The sequence below is a fragment of the Gallus gallus genome, chromosome 2 (genome assembly GCF_016699485.2).
Source record: "Gallus gallus isolate bGalGal1 chromosome 2, bGalGal1.mat.broiler.GRCg7b, whole genome shotgun sequence".
In the NCBI taxonomy this organism is placed as follows: domain Eukaryota; kingdom Metazoa; phylum Chordata; class Aves; order Galliformes; family Phasianidae; genus Gallus; species Gallus gallus.
This window is the reverse complement of record NC_052533.1, coordinates 127,195,396-127,212,512: the sequence shown is the minus strand read 5'-3', so window position 1 is coordinate 127,212,512 and position 17,117 is coordinate 127,195,396.

Sequence of the window (17,117 nt, the reverse complement as noted above, 5' to 3'; positions counted from 1 at the left end):
GGGTTTTACATCTCTTCTTATGAAGCTGTATGAAGACATACAGTTGTTACCTTGTGAAGCCCTTTGGAATGCTGTGAGAATGTCTGAACAGAATGTGAAACCTTCACAAGTCCAGTGTATTACCTGGGCCAAGTACCATGCCATGATACACACGCATGGGGACCACTGAACAGAGCATTTATTTCCTTATTTCCTTATTTTTCCTTGCACCTTTGAGTGCATTAGCAGGACAATACTTGACACTTGAGTAATGCAGCAGAAATATCTGGGACCTCTTATTGATTTGTACATAGGTGTCACTGTGATGCTGGAGGTGTTGGTAAATAAGGATATGACGTGTGTGCCTTGGCCTCAGCAGGATGCTTGCTCACTTGCTTGTTGTAGGGAGGCTTCAAAAGGTAAGGGCTGCAATATGAAGAAATTACTTCTGTGAATGAAGGTTATTACTGTTTTGTCAGCCTTGCATAAAACATAAGGAACAAAGACAGCAGTAGCTGTGCATCCATCTGTTGAAGAATGGGGAGATCAGGAATTTTTGCTCTTTGGCACAGTTAGCATAAATGCTGCACACAGAGATCCTGGTTCTTGGAGAGCATGGGAATAACAGAGCAGAAAATCACATTTTCAATACTCTTAGGAACCAGATTTTCAGCTTTATTTTTCCTGTATTGGGAAAAAGTGTGCTATGGTAAAGGAATAGCTGGAGTGCTTTGTCTTGCAGTGATTCCTTTAGGGCTAAAAGCATTAAATGGTACTAAGCTCTCTAACTCAGTTTGAAGACAGAGTACAACAGAGGATTAGAAGCCACTAACCAGTCCCTGCTCTTCAGTTTCACTAAACAGTCTCAGCTGCTTTGGAGGATCTGGACTTTTCTGCTCATGAGTAAAGAACGTTCTCAATGACTGTACTTATAATGGCAAAAAGCACCACTTGCACCAAGCCACATACCTAAGTGCTATGTGTAAAAGGGTAAAGCCACCCTTGGTTTGAATAAAGCTGACCTGCAGAAGTCATTAAGACGTTCCTTTTCAGCCAGCACGGTGATTCCAGAGAGAGGGTCCCCAGCGCAGAGGCACACAGCAGTGAGCTGCCAGTGCAATTCCCAGCCCCACACACTGAAACTGCACTGAAACCACATCTGCTGCAATGACACCAGACTTGGACGGCTTGGTGTGGAAAATTATGGCAAGCCCAGGTCTCTAGAGAGAGGAAAAGGGAAGGGTTTAGAGTGACTTTGCACCTGCAAAAAAGTGTGCTGCTATTACAATGCCCAGCATCAGCCAGACTTTGCTCCAGGGAGGCCTGGAGTGCTTTAGAAAGCTTTTTGCAACAGCTATGGTCGCTATAAACACAAACGGAGAAAGCAGCTATTAAAAGATCTTTGAAAGGCTCTCTGTTGGTTTCTGCTCTCTCTAGCTGCCTTCGGAAAGGTTAAGGATGCAGTGAATGCCAAATGATAAGCTTTACAGTCCCCAGCACTCCTGAGACCTGAAAGAAATCTGCTGGTAATTGTTTTAAACTAATGATTCCCTGCAGGTTGATTGGTGCTTATGTGCCTAGGGCTGAGAGGCTGTAGTTACAGAAGTTATGAAAACAAATTTCCTCTGTGTTAAGGAATGCCAAGCCGTGTGTTCAGCTTAACCTACTTCCATATTTTTTATTTTAAGGTCTGTTTGCAAACTGTGATTCGGGCCCTGCTGATTAAATGGCCTCCTGCAAGGACTTTCTGAGACAAATCCTGAACTGCAGTAGGGCACCGATAGCAGGACAGTCTCTCCTGGTTCCATTACAGAGACTTCAGTGTGTTGCATTTAATGCAAATCACGTTGATTATTAGGCTTTTGGGAGCTCCCTTCCTATGGAAAAATAATAAAACCCATAATACTATCAACAGGTGGGAGCTGTGTTTAGTCCCAGTCTGTGACTAACTACCTCTCAAAGGCACTAACATGGGTTGGAGGTGGAAGATCACCTGGTTTCCAGACAGGCCACCAAGGAGGCTTTGTTCTGGGCCTGCATTCCGCAGAGGACTTGGATACACGCTCCTGTGTATCAGAGCACAAAGTATGGTTCCCAAACACCCTCGCTCAGTAACTGTTTAATTTTGGATAAACGCCTTAGGTCACTGGGGGAAAGTTACAAAAAAAGGTAAATGCCTGCTGGAAGTTAGCATCAGGTTCCCAAAGCCAGGTGGATGCAGAGCAATGACCATGCCTGTCTGGACATGATGTGAGCAGCCTCAGGCAGATCAGAGGCTGCTGGCTCTGAGCTGGCACATGGGGGCGGGACTGCCCACAGTAGGATGGATTGTGGTTTTTCTCTTTACACTCCCTGCAGTGCTGAGCTGAGAGAAACAGTTATTCTCAGAGCTTCCATCCTTGCGCAGAGCGCAGGTCAGACTTTCAGACCCCCAGCAACTCTTGGATGCTCGGTGTGTCAGACCTGACAAAAAGCCCTCTGAAGCAGACTTGTCTGCATGACGTCAGCTGTGGGATGCAGCTGCAGGGACTGATGGGGTAAGTGTATAGTAATGGCCACGGATCAGGCATTCAGGTGCCTGTACAACCCACACATTCAAAGGCAGGACTGACCATTGGCAGGCTCTCCATTGGCTATGGAAAGCTTCTGCAAATAGGTATAGTCCAGACTATCTACACGACGGGTGATTTGGGCCTCAAACGCAGCATTAGGTTCAGACTTGGCAGGCAATACAGACATAATACCTACATTTTCAGCTCTCTTTTGAAATAGATTCATTTTGTCAGTCTTGTTTTTGGGGGTCCATCAGTAACAGTGCTGTTCCCATTACTATTTCTAATATCTCTTTTTTTTGTAATCTCCAGCCCATGTATTAGCTCTGAAACGGTAGCGCAAGCCCTGAATTTTTCCATCATGTGCAGGGATTGAAATCATTCCGTAAATGCCTCAGCAAATAGGACACGAGCTTCTCTGGGAACCTGTGCATTTTATGTAAGATGAGTGTGTGATCATTTTGAACTCAAGGGCTATTTTTGTGGTGTGGGGGAGAGAAAGGCAGTCAGAGCTGGAAGCCTGCATGATTTCAGAGGCATGCTGAGTTTTACCAGGAGAGGTGAACTTTTCCCCTCTCCAGAGCTTGAGCCTTTCAATGCAATTACTGCTACATCTTCTGAAAATCTAAACAAAGCCAGCATTGGGGAAATATTTGTTATTGTCCACGGAGAGAAGAGATAGGCACGAGATACCAGCAAAAAGGAATACCTTCTTTTCCCGAAGAATTTAAATTGACCACAAGCAGGGTGGGAAGCTGGGTTCCTAGCACAGTATTATTATTCAATCAGTCTGCATGAAACCTGCTCTTTCAGAATCAGCAGGACCTTCACGAATCTTGTAATATGCAGCTGCTGCCTAAAGTAATGTAACACAGACCAACAAGCCCATTGAAGGCAAGAACAGTAGACTGACGGCACATTCATGGTTTTCTTTGAAAGTCACGCATTGATTACACCCCTTTCTGAGAAATATCCCTACCTATTGCAGTACTCTGCTCAGCTACATTTAGCTGTGAGCTTCCAAGTCAAATAAGCTAGTAAGTGCATATGCATTTATGTTTCTCTTGGTAATCATGACCTTTCCATAGTATTCTGCAGGCAAATGCTCTAGCTGTCAGTGATATACTACAGATGCAAGTTTCTCTGTCAAATAAAGCTGTGCACTAGACATGCAATCTCACTGCTATTGAAATAAAATCAACATGGAAATATTTTTATTTCTACAGGAACTTAAATTAGCAGAAAAATTGCAACTGACTATAATCCCCAAGCAACTAAATGGTATGCATCTTGGAGATTGCTTCTCTAATAAATTGACTACTGCGATCAATATGGTCTGCATCATCTACATGAAAAGAGTACTTTCTTCCCATCCGTACAATAAGGCACATAATCACCTCTGCAGGCCAAGAAATCCTTCGGCAAATGTACAAACAAACACAACAAGAAATATCTGAACAATTTCTGTTAGTGATGTTTTTGATACTATCTGTCACCTCATTTTAGATTTCATTAAGTGATATGTATCACTGGCCAATCAAAACTGACGGCTAGCCATTCCAAGAACATTTCTCTGCCTATTACACTTGTTATAAGATGAGGCAAATTTTCAGCAACAAAGCTCATAGATTCAGGGGATTTTTAAGACCAGAAGGAACTGCCAGCTGAGCCCAACCTCCTGTATATCTCCAGCTATTCAGTTATTACAGTTGAGTCCAACAGCCAGGGCTTTTTAAACTGAAAGTTAGCTTGCAGAAAGGCATTCAGACTTGAGTAGGGAACATTAATGAGAAAATTATGGAACATACATCCCTTCCAACTTTTTTTCCCAGTGGTTAATTGTTCTTACTGCTAAGAATCTGTGCTTTATGTGAATGTGAATTCATTTGGCTTTACCTCCCGTCCATGTTTCTCATTATGCTTTTCTCCATTAATATGAAGTGCCCCTTCAAATCAGGTATTTTCTTCTATTAACATGGTTACAAATTAGTTCCTTATCATCTTTTTCTTCCTTACACCTGTTTAGCAGCCTAATATCTTTAAGTCTCCCAAAATAAGGCATTTTCTACAGTGCTTTAACATTTTTATGTCTTTTTGCATCATCTTCAGTTTCCCAGAAGCCTAAACAGCTCAAGAAAGAAATTGCTGGTGATATGCAGTACTGTGGTTTCAGTGCCCGTAATCAGCGACAGACTTCAGTTAGTTCTGCTCACTGTCTCTTCCTCTGTGTACTGGGAGTTTCTGGTAATGTATTTGTTTAATGGGAACTGTAGATGGGAAAATAGGAAAGTCGTATTCCAAGCCACCCATCCAAGGCAAACATCCCACCTCTCTGAAAAGATTTAGTTTCTATTCCTTGTTCAGTAGTGTACAATGTAGAATTTACCTGTATTAACAGGTATTTAGAATCAGTACAGAGTCCCAGTCTTACATAACTGCCCAGCCTTCACAATTAATTACTTACTTTTCTGTAGCCAAATATCTCATTTGTGATGATTTTATGCTTCTAGGTCACTGATGAAGATATTAAGAGTGCCAGGCTCAGCATTCACCCTGATGGAGACTTAACAAAGCCAACCATTTGATAATGGCTGTCATTGTGGTATGTCAGTTCCACAGTAGCTCGATGCTCACTCTGTTGGTATTTTCTAATGCTTTCATCAAAACATCATGTAACACTAGATCTGGTGCCTTGCAGAGGTGGAAGTGCATTCTTTGTGTAGATATGCCTTTACCAAATAGAGATGTGTCAGAAAAACAGTGGAGTTGTTGAAAAAGAACTGATATATTTACCTGTGTATATTTATAAACTCCCTGAATTAACCATGATCAGATCTAGAAATGTAAACTGTAACACTCTTTTGCTCTATAATAACTGTCCAACTTGGTGGATGTCGCAGGCGCTGATGCCCAGTGAAGAGTCTGCTTCTCCCTCTACCACCCACCCAAGAGCAACCGTGCTTGTCTTCATGCTCATTCTGCTCATCCCACTCAGATCCAGCAGGCAGAAGAGATGGTGCCACTGGGGAGGGAATTTGCAGCTCCATTCATTTCAGGTTAAGAAGAAGAAGACAAATGGGGTGCTAGGCCAGCCCAGTGCTGTCCCACGAGAGCCTCTTCATCCTCAGGACAGTCATTTCTCACCCATGGTTGCCTCTTCTGAAAATCCACTGTGACCTTTCTACATGAAACACCTCCCCAGATGTTAGAAAGCCTTAGATACACTATGGTAGCCCTGCATGCGCCCACTTGGTGACCTCCTCTATTCTTGTCTCCTCTGGGAAGACCACTTCTGGCTAAACAGGGCAGCTTCAGGTTAAGTTCAGAGTACCAGAGCAGTTCAGATACACTAGTGGAGCTGAGTTTGCTGTGCAGAACTTAGCTGCAATTGCAACAAACCTGAGTGGCCAAAAAAAGTATGTCAGCTGCAAATCATGGGGGGGACTTTTTCCTCCTGTTTGCAACTTCTCCCTCAGATATGGTGATTTCTCCATGATGGCTGGGCTCTGCTTTGTTCCTCTGTAACTGGAGAAGCACATTGCAAGTTTGTGTGTTTCTGAAGAAGTGTCATCCCTTATTGCTCATGCATAGCAATGATATTAAAAATAAACCAGCCAGTTGTCATAGACCAGGAACATGCATATGAATTAGAAACAGACAGTAAGTAATATCTGGGAAAATTCAAATCATCAAAAACTTCGGGGGTTGTGGTCAAGCTCTGGTAGGTCACAGGTAAAGCTTTTTGAAAATGGGACCATTAAATGGGTTCGTATGAACTGTATGAATTTGTTTCACTATGTCTTTTAGTGAAACAAATTTTAACTCAGACTTAACAATTTTCCTGTAGGATCCGCAGCCCAAGGCCTGCCATGCTGAGTAGCTGTGGGAAAGGCAGGAGAGGAAATTGAGCAGAAACGAGCTATAAATAGAAACCACACTAACTCAATTATTCCCAGTCTTGAGCCTGAATATAACATGGGTGCTATTAAAGTATGGATATTTTACACCGTGGCTGATTGTCTCTCTCTTGGCAAAGACTTGAGAATTCAATATATTCCCCAGTCATAGAAAGTTTGAAACTACTGACAGTGGACATTCGACACTGAATGCTGTCCTCTGTATAGGATGACATACCTTCATGGCGAGGATATGGGACACACATAGGTATAAATCAATACAGTCCCTCTCCTCAGAGCTCAGCTCTGTGTAGGAGCACTCTGGTGAGTGCTAAGGGATTTTCGTCTTCTGGGAGTGTGATGTGAAGGCTGTGGGACAGGCTTAGACAGTTTGCAACAGCATCTTACCTGATGCCAATGTGCCTTCATGACTTATCTGTTCAAATGAGCTGTGCACCCATGGAGTGAAGATTTGGTTTCTTCATCCGTACTACAAGCAGCTTGCCAAGGGGCTGTTGGCTACCAGACTGTCATTCTGTGAGCCAATGGAGCATTGCTCCATGTTCTGGGTGAATGGCAAAGTTACGCTTTGCCATGGAAAAACTCAGCATAAGAGACAGTACTGCCAACACTGATTCTAACACAAGTGTCATCATATTTCTGTTTTTTCTTAGAGCTGCACAGGAAAGTTACTGAGTGAGAATCTTAAGCTTTATTTAAAGAAAGAAGGGCAGCAGAGGAAAAACTCAAAATGTGATGCACACACATCCCAATCCCTCAGAAGACAGGGAAAAAAAGGTAGTGAAGGGACTGACTGATCTGTCAAACAGCTCCTACTTATACTGACTTCATGATTTATTTTTTGTTGATGTTTCTCCTGAATGTTTGGCAGCCTTGAGCCATTCAGATGCTGTGGCAAGAAACTGGATGGAAAGAAACAGGTAAAACCGAGTTAGCAAGCTGCATTGTCATGGACATTCCCATCTGTCCAGGTAAAAGAGCAGCTTGGCCTCACGTGCCTCCTGTTTTCAAACTAGCATCTGAGCTTATGGGTGGTCAGGGAGCAGCTCTGTGCCAGCTGAACAGAGGCCAGGGAGTGGCTGCCTCCACTGTGGCCCTTGTTGAGCCAATGCCTGGGGCATCTGTGGTGTGCCAGCGGCTTGTGTCAGACCTTGAGGCTGGGGAAGTGACAGTGGGAAAGGGCTGAGGGGACAGACAGGGCTGGGAGAGCCTTTTAGAGCTTTCTCTGCACATAAGGGGCTGCTGGTGGTCTTGGGCATCTCTCTCATCTCTGGGTGCCATCTCCATGGTCCCTGGGCCTGCTGTAGTAAGAGAGGACCCTTGCCTGTGGCAAGGAGAAAGTGGAGCTGCTGGGTTAATATTCCTCAGATAGACGTCAGCTGTGGGGATGTCTTCAGTCATGAGATGTGGCAAGGGAATGGGATGGCTACAAACAGGTCTGAGCCAGTCTGGGTAAGGAAATGAACTCATGGCCAGTAATAATATCGAATGGACAGTAGAAAAATTGCAGCTGTGAGCCTGGAATACAACACAAATGTAAAATAAACCTTAAAAGCCCCCAGAGAGAACTGCAGAGGTGCCTCCGCCCTCTTAGGTTGTCAGCAAACTTCTCAATGGCAAAGAGAATGGAAGGCATCAAAATGCACTCAAAGCTCTGCATCCCTGCAGGCTCATAACGTGTGCACCTCGTAACTCAAGGAACACAGGAAGACAACATTATTTAACTCTTTCTATATCATCTTTTCTTTTTTTCAAGAGGAGGAAAGAGGTGATTGAACTAATGTGTTATTAGAGTTCATTAATTTGTCTCTTCAAATAGCAAGATGAGTCACAAACTCAGTTGTTTTCCAAGTCAAAGAATGGATTTAAAATTTTCCTTTTACAAACAAAATTCACGCGGCCAAAATTTGACAGTTGCCTCTTCCAATGAAAATAGGTGTCCTTCATATGCAGAAACCCTGTGCAGAGCCAGAGCCTGTACACAGAATGCATCGTGCTTCTAAGGAGTCTTTCTGAATTGGGGCCATGATCATGAAATCTGTAACATAAGGACAGCGTTCTGAATTACAGCACAGTGAATAATTGGCAGCGGCTGATTTGCCTAGCAAATGTTACTGGCCTTCCAGATAGGCTTGCCCCAATGTTCCTAAATGCATTCAATGTGAGCTGCTCATGCACAGATGTGTGTGCATCGCTCTGGCTCTGCTAGCTCGCTTGGAAGCAATTAATGATGTTAGTGTTTGATGCTCAAAATTCAGGCTGCAGAAGTCTCAGGAGTTCCTTTCCCTCCTTGGAGCACATGGTTTGTGTTGTTTCAGAGCACCAGTTAAAGGAAGCATTCAAGCATGTGCTGATCAATGAAAAGGGCCAAAAGCAGGTTCCCAGGGTAGATGTGTGCAAAGTTGAGCTCTTTGCTTTTCCCTGTCATGTCTGCTGACACAGCCCCTTTCTGGCTTGCAAGCCTGTAAGTACGCTCATTGGCCAAATTCAGAGCTCCAGGCAACTTCCTTACCAAATTTGCCAAAGATTTGCATTCCAAAATCTCATCTTTCAGCTTTGAATAAAGGATGTTTATAGTCTTCATTACCGTGGAATAATGTGAAAACTGTATAAAGCATGTCAGTGCTGTCTTTGAGCATTTGTTTTTGACAAGAAGAGCTCATAATAACGATGGACGATGGACAAGAAACCTCCCTGTTCTAACAATCTTCAAATCAAGATCTGTGTGCCTTGGACTGCATTTTGCTGTCTAATATCAACGCCTTCAGGACCTCCATCAAGAGGGGCTGTGCCAGCCCACTTGCCTCTACTCTTCCTGGTGTGGCTGGAGGGGGGCACACAAGCCCCAGGAGATGTGGGAATACATATCCGCATTGAACCATGTGCTGACCTGGCACTGGGAGATCTTATAGAAGGACTTGGAGCTGCACAGGATGCTGAGTCCATCATCCTGCAGGGACTTGTAGATGCAGAGTATGCACTTAAACACCAAAATCACAGGGAAGACAGATGAGGATTTGAGCCCACAGTCTATTGAGAGTGTAGCGAAGCACTTAAGCAGAGCAGCAGTCCAGCAAAGCACTTAGCATGCACTTAACTTTAAGCCTGTAAGCAATTCATTTCTGAGTATTCATAACTATAAGGAATCAGACAGACAGAAGATGTCCTATGTTACAATGGTGAGCAGATTCAAAATCTGCAGGACATTGTTCTGTGGATAGCCACTTATTTCCTTCCATACTGGGTGCAATTAGACCTTCCTATGTTTTTACAATGTCCTTTTGGTAATTATTAGGCTGATTAGTTGTAACTGAGAAGGAAAGTAAAGTGACACTTAGATGTTTATCCCTCAAAATCTGCCAGGTAGACAGCCACTCTCATTTCCCAGTGCTCTTACCAAAGCCTCCTCAAAATGCTGCATACATCAAGTCTGTTAATATGTAATGCTAAAGAAACTCCAACACTATGCAATGCACTATCCGTTCTTGTATACTCGAGCTTCACAAATCAAACTGTATTTAGAGACCTCCTTCCATGTAAGTGTGATTTATTAACAAGCATGCGTAGGTTTTCAGATTTTCACAATAGCTGGCATAAGAGCATAATTTATCTAAAACTCTCATTTTGTTCTGGCCTATCTGCTAGTCATGTGAGCATAGTTGGTTTTTTTGAAAATACAGTGTGGAACTGTATGCTCAAAGCAAAACTTTGTTTCTGCTCTAAATGAAGTGTTTTGTTTGCAAGAAACATTTTCTACTGACAGGCCTTTGACATTTAACATCTAGTGTTTTAATGCAGAATAAATGTGGATTTCATCCTCGTGTTTCTTGTAGAATCCAGTGTCTCCACGTATTGTGCATATTTCAGAAGTTGAGGACATTCACACAAATAAAAGCTGCTGGGTTGTGCCTAACACAAAGCTGGTACAGAATATAACTTTTACGAGCCTCTTAAGATTAATTTAGACTTTATTATCGTCATTCTTTTGTTGAAAGTAATAACTGAAACCACAAACTACCATTGGAAGAACCACCCAAGCAGCGGGTTGGTCACTGGCAGATCTTTTATATTAAGCCACTGGGGCTAAATTCCATCTGCATTTCTGTGCCTCGTGTTCCTATTGCTCAGCTCCAGGCAGCTGCCTGCCTCCTGCCTCCTTTAGGTCCCATGAATCACTCTCTCAGGCTTCTCCGCTGCCACAAGGAGATAGGTGACATTTAGGCTAGAGGTTTTTGTACACCTTCTTGAAGGCAAGGCCAGTTTCACTGCAGCTGTGTGTGAGTGTGGGTGTAAGTCCTCACAACTGCTCCCTCTTCACTGAGCTGCTGGCACCTACCCGATTCCGGGTTCTCCACGGTTGTGTAGCACCAGTGATGTTCTCTTGGATAACTACAGGCCTCTCTGTTTGCCCTTCTCTCCTGAGATGTATCAGACTGTGTAAAGCAATGAGCTAAATCAGGAATATGAAATTTCCAGATGAATACAGAAATAAAAGGGATTTGTGTAATTTTGTGAAACATTTCAAGATACTTTGTTGGAGCATGCTATAGACAAGTTAGGTGCTATCACCTTTACCAGTAACTGGTAATTCAGTCCAAACAAAAAATGCTACAGCACTAATACTGTAGAAAAGTTGATCTCTCACTTTCGAAGGCTCTGTGGTAGATCTACATTCATAAGAGGTGCTCCATAGATTTACACTAGCATTATGTAAGAACAGTAACAAAATGATGAGCTGCAGTGGAATGCCCCAGTCATCGCCATATGCAGCAGCAGACAGGTCCATGGTACAACTCAGGAACAGCTGCTGATTATCCACAGCAGGTATCTGACTGCACAAGCTGGGTTCTACCTAGCCCCATTTCTTGGTGTCATTCTGAGGTGCAGCCACCATTAGTAGGCAGGTGTTGCTCAAGTACAGAGGGAGGACACAGCTGGTTTGTCTATGCTGACCAAGATTCTCAAAAGCACACTCAAATCCAGGACTTAACACATAATGTGCATCAAGATTTTTTATTTAAAAGAAAAAAAAAAAATCAACCCTGCCCTAGGGCACATGCTTTCAGCTCTCACTTTGGAGATGATTCCTGTGTATCTGATAGCAGAATTTAAAAGTACAAAATCACCAAATGAGAAACCATAAAGAATGCATCTCCTGGGGCAGCAATCTCAAAATCCCATGAAATGGCTCTGTGAAAGCCTCCTGCAGCCAACTTTGCAGACAGTCCCTCTCTGTGGTTTCAGGAAAGTGAGAGCTGAGCAGCTCTCACCCCATTGAAGTAAATAGCAAATACCTCAGTGACTAAATGTGGCCAAGATCTCACCCAGGAATTTAAGTGTTACAGCATTATAGCTTCCTTTCCTGACAACTCAGAAAGTCAGACAACAGCTTGTTTGGGCATATTTAAAAACAAACAGTTGAAAGGGAATATCAGAGTGTTGCTAAGACCCTTCGGGCATGTTCCTCATTTGTGCCGTAAAGTCTGACACAGAAAAGCAGGAGGATTTGTTTCTGAAGGTTAATGTTCTTTCCTTCATATCCAGCAATAGCACCATGCTCTGCTGCTTGGAGGAGTCACTCTGGAGAATATCTCAGTCATATTGTGTCAGGAGTAGGAAGGCTGATTTCACTGCTGCTGCTGGAGTTGCTCCCACCTGCATGCTGTTGAATCATCTGTGCTGATGAGGACACATTTTGGGGGCGTGCATCCTCTTTTTGACAAGGATCACCTGTGCCACGTGGCAGGTATTTACAACTGGGAGTAAAGCCACCCTAGGCCTTCATTAAGGCTCTTCCTTGAAATGATGTTTCTAGTTCATCTACTTTAAGACTTTGTCGGGAGGACAAAATTGTTCCGTAACTTCTTGCCCTGATATTTTTCAGAGAACCTCTGTAAAAGTTTCTCTCTCTTACTTGCACACAGATCATCTTTGTCACTCGTGGTAGCTTCTCTTTGGGTTCTGAAGGAGTGCGTTGTTTAGAGTGGGGTGAAGGAAAATTCCCTCTCCTCATCAGCACATGTAGCCCTGGGAAGTGAGATTTCACCACAGGAATTAGGGATGGATTTTCTGAGACTGCGTTGTTCAGCTTGAAGGCATGTCAATGCCATGAACACCAACACGGCTAAAGGCTCTGGGATGACCACAGCAAGAAGGCTGTCACATTCAAGTGACACTGAACAGAGCAATCATGGGCAGGGTTATGGAGTCCTGGCTTAAATTATGTACTGCACTCAGTCCTGAGGCTATGCAAACTCACATCTGGTTTCTCTAGAGAAACGTACCCAGGCCAAACCTCCTTAGACCCCAACTGGATGAGAATGTTGTTGTATCTGAATTTTGACCAAAACTTTGTAACTTCCTTTAAATCTTGTCCTCTGCCATGTGACTTTTCAAATAGATCCCCTTCCCAGCAGGACCCATGAAGACTGACAGTGCCTGACAGTATGCTTTTTTATTACTGAGGAGAATTTAACACTGGAGCAACTTATTTAAGGAGGTGTCAGGTTCTCCGTCAATCAAGTCTGGTTATGAATGTGTTCAACAAGAAGGTTGAGACATGATGCAGAGATCAGCTCAGAGTGATTCAGCCGCATGATTTTCAAGTATCCTTCCATCCCTAGATTCCACACTTACGTCTGCTTTGCCTCAGACAGAAAAAAAAAAGATATATGAAAAGATTGGCATGTACCCACTCCGGATCAAATGAGTTGGGAGAAGAGAATCCTTTATACGTCTGTGTCTGACTTCATTTTTTTACTGTTTTTCTGTGTATGTTAAGTATTTGTCTTTTCCTATAATTGAGCTGTAAGTGCTCACTTAAAACTACATTTTTTTGCTATCCTTGATTTTGAGAATCTCTGTACAGACATGACAACTTTGCAATGGTTGGGTAAGATTTGGATCATTCTTGCAAACAGGCTGTTCTAGTCCAAATCTGTTCATTTCCATTCAGATAGCTGACCATGCAGTTCATGTAAGAATCAAGCGTAGCCCATGATAAGGCTGCGTGTATGCCAGGGAGAAGATGGCCTCCTCTAGGTGGCCTCTTCAGCCTGGGCAGAGTTCCCCACTTTGTTACTGTGAGTTATTTTATCATGTGAATTCATCTGTGTCACTGCAGGTGGTCCAAAATGAGAGTGTCTGAGCTCAGAAAAGTTTGTAAAATGCTGGCTTGGGCCAAACTAGCCCCAAATGTTTTCTTCTGTCTTTCCTGCTTAAATTCAGGAGCTGCAGCAGTCCCACCCTGCTCTCCTGCTCTGTCTTGGTCTCTGCAGCTGGGAAGAGGCAGCTCCACGTGAGGCTCTGCAGGATGCCAGCTTAACTGTTATGATGCAGCAAGCCAAGGTCAGAGACAGGGCTTGGAAGCTTCTTGCTTTTGGAGTGGCTGGGTGTCCAGGTTTGGTGGAAGCTGGAATGAGTAAAGATCTATCAAACAAAAGCACTGCAGGAGTGGGAAAAAAAAAAAGATTTTCTCATGTAGTGTAGTTCTGTTGGGAAAGCTCCATGCTGTGTTTCCTGTGACTACAGGTAGGCCCTAGAGCTAGCAAGATGCTTCTTTTCAAAAAACACATGCAGTCCGAGATAAGAAGTAAGGAACCCTCCACACCAATGTTTCCTATTAGCCACTACAGCAATCTGCATTACCTTTCTCACCTCCTGCAGGTTTCTGTAAGATAAACGAGTCCCATTGTGTGGGAGCCTGACTGGTTCAGGCCAGATGCCCTCAGAAAAAAGAAATTGTTCTTGGGATCCCTTCTGATCCTGTAATAGAAACCTTTTGTAATGGTGCCAGTCTTCAAAGAAGCACGTGAAAATTCATGATGGAGAAGACAAACCACGAGAGCTAATATTTTTTAAAAAAAGCATCACTTGCCAGGACTGCCAGCTGCTGGCCAGATACCGAATAAGCTGCCTTCCTCAAGCAGCCCTGTCCCCCCATCTGGTGAATAAATGCTCCTTTTGTGCACGTTTTCACAGCTGAGGCTTGAAGCAAGAGCCTTGTGGTCTGCAGACAGCGGCTCCACGAAGACAGCCAAAATGTTTCTTGCTCTGGACCAGACAGGCAGGAAGCTAAAGCCTTTCTCAGCTGGAAGCATTCTTTGCCTATCTCACAACATCCCTTCCAATCATATAAAAATCTTTGAAGGAGAACATCTCCCTGCAATCCTTCACAGAGAAAATCCACTCAGGCAAGGCATGTTTTTGGGAAGGAGCCAGCTTTGCTTGGTGGTCCTGGCTTTTGGCATCCGCCATGACTCAGTAGGGAAGAGAGAATAAATAAAGTACTATTAAGAGGTACAACAATGTTACCAAATGGGATCGTGCCTTTCCCAATTAAAGTTGTTTTTCCTATCTCCATATGTTGCATATTACTGAGCCCTTTTGTTGGTAAACATATCCATGGCTCCCTGCAGGGGTGCCAGGGCCACTCACCAGCAACTTCGAGACAGAAATTGTGTGTGAAGCCCAACATGCCATGCAGAGATGGTCCCTTTTCCATGTGTGTGCTGCAACAGCGTGGGGACACCAAGCAGCTGGAAGTCACTGGAACAGTGACCTGTTCCTCCACAGGTATCGTTCCTGAGAAAAAAGAGGGAGGTGGGGAATGGGCTCAGCAGGTTTTGTTTCCCTATATGGTAGATCCACAGTAATAACTGCAGCAACTCGCTTTCACGTCTAAGCTTTGAAATCACCTGACTCGTTGGCAGAACGGGCAATAAAATTCCTAAATCCTTGTGCTTTGAGCCCTGGCTGTCAGTTAATTTACCGCCGCAGCAAACCAGGCCCAGGCTTGTAACAAAACTTGAGCACGTCTCACAGCATACTGAAGTTACTCGCGTAGGTACAGTATGAGCTTTGAAATAGGATCTGTTTCTGGCTGCAGCTGCTAGTTTGTTGGCCTTTCCTGGCTAACCGAGGAAAAGCTGATGGACACCGGAAAATTTCTTTGTCACACATTTCTCCATTAATTGCTCCGAATGTGTGTGATTCAAGAGTGATGTAAATCATCGCTGCCACCTCACTCTATTTATCTGTTTCTCATGGTAACCAGCAACTACTGTATTTAAAGAATGCGCTGCACCACACCTACTCTGCACAGTGCTTTGCTATGGAAGGGGGAGAGAAAAGGAGAAAGAGAGGAAGATGGAAAGGCAGACAAAGGGTGAAAGAGATGGAGATAAAACATTACAAAGATAAAACTCTGTGTCCTTTATCAGAAAAAAAAAAAAATGAGTGATTAGATTTTTTTCTTGGAGTGACTATGAATACCAGATCAGTTAACTGCAGTTTAGGAGGTCTTTCTATACAGTCTACCCGGCCCCAGTTATTTTAATTCTGCATTGCCAGCTGGCCTCTGCAGAAATCTATTCAGGGTTCAATTCTAAACAGTAATGTTTGGGAAAAGTACAATCTAAAACAGACAGATCTGTATATGTTTAGGTTTTGCTTTCTTTCCACTTTTAAATATTAAAAATTGACTCCAGCTGTGGGGTAAAGTAACGCCCAACCTATAAAGACACTGACAAATAAATCACAATGCAATTTGCTGTGCATTTTCTGAGGTCTAAACACCAGCTCTTGAAAGGAATTTTCCATGATTACATCTTGGGAAGATATCTTCACTACCAACAATGTGTTTGACTTTTATACTTCTTTAAAGTCATCACATTCCAGCAGGGCTAGACCCTGCCATTACTTCTCTGGCACACATCTGAGGAGCTAACTGAGCTATCTGATGCTCATCAGGACATCCACAAAACCTGCTGTCCCTTCCTAGGATGCTGTTAACCTTGTTTTTATCATTCACTTTTTGCAAGGGTAAATCACTGACTGATTATTCAGCCCTATCAGCTGATCAGTTCTGCTTGGGTCTCTTTGCTGTGTCAAGTTTAGGCAGCCTTGCCTGAAGTTAAAGCTTTTACTATTATTTGTCTCAAAATCACCAACCAGCAGAAGGTTTCCCACTTCATCAGCGTACAGCCCAAAGAAGTAAGGTTTAACTCCTCAAGCCTGCTCCAGCACACCCTGCCTCATTTTTGCCCCACAGCAATCACTCCTTCCTGTCTTATGTTTCCTCCTTGAAAACTGATAAATATTTAGTGTTTGAGAAAGGAAGATGATGGAAATTCTGTCCTACAGGCACCATGCTGCTTTTTCAGCGAACAGCCATTAATCTAGAGTCCCCTTCATCTGCACAGCCTGGCTAATAATCTAGAAATAGCTCTGATGTTGATATCATATTTTTAAAATTACAGATTAACTTACAATTGAAAAAAGCTGGCTTTGAACCAAAACCCCTTGAACTATCCTATTTCAATTATTTACAAAACATTACAAAAAGGAGGTTTCTGGCTATTGCCCTCTTCCTGCAACATAAACTTTCTTGTGGGGAAAAGTAATTAAAGCCAAAATTCCTGACCAGCTCTGATCTGCATGGCATTTCACTGGCGCTCACTTCAGATCTGCAAGTTGGTCTCCCCTTTGGAGCTGGCCTGTCCCCACCAGGGAGCTGAGTTAAGAGGTTCCTGCTGTTCCTGGCCTCCTGCTATGCTACTGCTGCCCCTGTGACAGTTTTGTGCATTTTTGCTCTGAACTAGCTTGCTGAACAAGAAAGAGAAAAGGCTTTGAGAAAGTATGCTTTTGTTTCCACTTGTATCCATTCTCT